Here is a 2,734-nt window from a genome sequence, read left to right as displayed (position 1 = left end):
CGATGATCACGAATAAAACAGACAACCAAAAATACGGGGTGGTAAGACAAAAAGTGACTCATTAGAAAACAAAAGAGGGCATGCGATTAATGAGATGTCATGCAGTTAGAACAACATTAGACCAAAAGGTTTTAGGAACCTTCATTTCAAACAACATGGATCTAGTAACATCCAATAAGTGTCTATTCTTTCTTTCAGCAACACCATTCTACTGTGGTATATCAGGACAGGAAGATTCATGGATCATACCATATTGAGTCATAAAATCAGAAAATGGTGCAGAAAAGTACGCTTTAGCGTTATCAGAACGCAAAACTTTAACCTGCACACCAAATTGTGTATGAATTTCATATACAAATGCACGAAATATAGAAAACAATTATGAACGATTTTTCATTAGATATAACCAAGTGACCTTGGAATAGTCATCAACAAAAGTAACAAAATATTTGAAACCCAAATTGGAAGCCACATGACAAGGACCCCAAATATCTGAATGAACTAACAAAAAAGGGGACGCTACTCGTTTAATGACTCGTGGCGGGTAACTAATACGATGTAATTTGCCAAGTTGGCATGACTCACACTCTAAACTAGAAATGGATCTAAAACTAGAATCTAACTTCTGAAGGCTATGTAGAGAAGGATGACCAAGGCGACAATGGATCTGATGTAAAGATGCAACACTAGGACATGCAATGGAAGGAGCGTCTTCAAGTACATACAACCCCTTTGCCTCACGTCCTCTACCAATCGTCCTCTTCGTAGCCAGATCCTGAAAAATACAAGAGTCAGGGTAGAATGTTACTGAACACCGAGAGTTTTTGGTTAATTTACTGACAGACATGAGGTTAAATGGATATTGAGGAAGGTAAAGCACCGAGGACAATGGCAAGGAAGGAGTTGGATAAACTGTACCAACCCCCTTAACATATGTAGATGATCCATTGGCTATAGTTACCATGGATGAAGATGAAGTAAAAGAGGAAAATATACCTGAAAGACCTGACATGTGGTCAGAAACCCTTGAATCAATGATCCAAGGACGAGAAGCAGTTGAAGGGCATACGGTAGCTTTACCTGTCTGTACCAAAGTAGCAGTGGAAGAAGCGGGCTATGAAATCTGTGACTGGGTATACCGTGCAAACTCCTCATCAGACATAACAACTACCTTGCCTTCAGAAGACTGTGGAGAAGAATCAGTACCAGAAGCAGTATGTGCAAACTGTTGTTACTGCCTTGATCTTTCATGTAGCTTGTAACAAAATTTTTGAATATGGCTAGAGTTGCCACAATAATGACAAATCCGTATGGCCCCTGAGTTGTTGGTAGACACATTCTGTTGGCCTTGGCCTCTCCCTGTTCCTTCACCTCGGCCTCCCCCTCGACCACCACGTCCACTACTATATCCTTCACGATTTCCTTCATCACTCCTACTACCACTACCCGATCAAGATTAAAACACAAGAGCTGAATTATCTGCCATAGATGTAATATCCTGAGGAGACTCATGAGATACCCGAAGTACTGAGCAAACGTATCGGTGAGTGATGCGATAGCCTCTCCTCCAAGAATCTGAGACCTAACAGTTTCATATTCAGGACCAATGCCTGCTAGAAATGCCATTACAGCCAATTGTTCTCTTTGAAGTTTCATTTGCTGAACATTGGCTGAAATGGGAAGAACAACATTCAACTCCTCATACATTCTCTTAAACTCAGCAAAGTATTGCGTAATAGGACGTCCCTTCCTTTCATATCGGTAAAACTCCCGCGATAACTCATAAACTCGTGACAAGTTATTTTGGCCAGAATATAATACATCCAAATACTCCCACATTTCTTTGACCATGTCAATATGGGTTACTAGATCAACTATATTATTTTCCATAGCGTTTAAGATCTGACCAAGGATGCATGCATCAACAATATCCCAATTTGCATCATTTTCGGGTTTCGGCTCAGTTATGTGTCTAAGCTGATTCCTAACTGTCAAAGTGAGCTTTACAATTTTCTTCCATTGATGAAAGTTAGAACTACCCATAAGCTTCTTATCAGTAACTCGATTAGACGAAGAGGACATCACCTCAGTCATCACAGGATTATTCTTCTCAGAATCACCCATTTTTCAGCAACAATAAGAGGATTCTCACTCCAAGCACCTCAATCTTAACCACAACAATTCAGTAATCCAACAGACCGTATATTGGCACAACAATTCAACACTCCAACAGACCGTATACTAGCTCCCAGGGCTTGTCAACGTTATTAGCATTCCCCTACAACTCCACCAATCAATAAACCATAAGCCGATTGATCAAACACCCATAATCTAAGGTCTAACAACCAAGTAATCCAACCCGGCCAGACCTCGAAACTTCAACAGAGTCAATCACATCAATGGCGAGCCACCAGAGGAGTCACCAAGCCACAATCTACCACATCACTTCACGACCGCAAGAGCCGGGAGTCACCGAGCCACAAGAAGACCTTCAATCACATCAATGGCGAGGAAACCTCCGGTCACCGAGCTTGCGTGACTCGGACGACCTGAATCACGCGAGCTGGACCCCCGCGCGAGCTTAGGTCGCGTGGCTGGAGCCCCGCGCTAGCTAGATTGTGCGAGCTGGAGCCCCGCGCGAGTTGGGGTTGCTGGCGACGGGTTGTTCCGGCGAGCTGGGTTGCGCGGCTAGAGCCTCGCGCAAGCTAAGGTCGCCGGCAATGGGTTGTTCCTA

General features: G+C 43.1%; 1 pseudogene; it reads right to left on the bottom strand.

Moving 5' to 3' along the window:
• Positions 1-746: 746 nt before the first annotated feature.
• Positions 747-1,741, bottom strand: LOC130135916 (uncharacterized; annotated as a pseudogene).
• Between the last annotated feature and the right edge of the window lie 993 nt (positions 1,742-2,734).

This window comes from Syzygium oleosum, unplaced genomic scaffold (genome assembly GCF_021117445.2).
Source record: "Syzygium oleosum isolate NSW1041296 unplaced genomic scaffold, Sole_v2.1 Sole_v2.39, whole genome shotgun sequence".
Classification (NCBI taxonomy): domain Eukaryota; kingdom Viridiplantae; phylum Streptophyta; class Magnoliopsida; order Myrtales; family Myrtaceae; genus Syzygium; species Syzygium oleosum.
The sequence above is the reverse complement of the archived record's forward strand: the minus strand, read 5'-3'. Positions and strand labels throughout refer to the sequence as shown.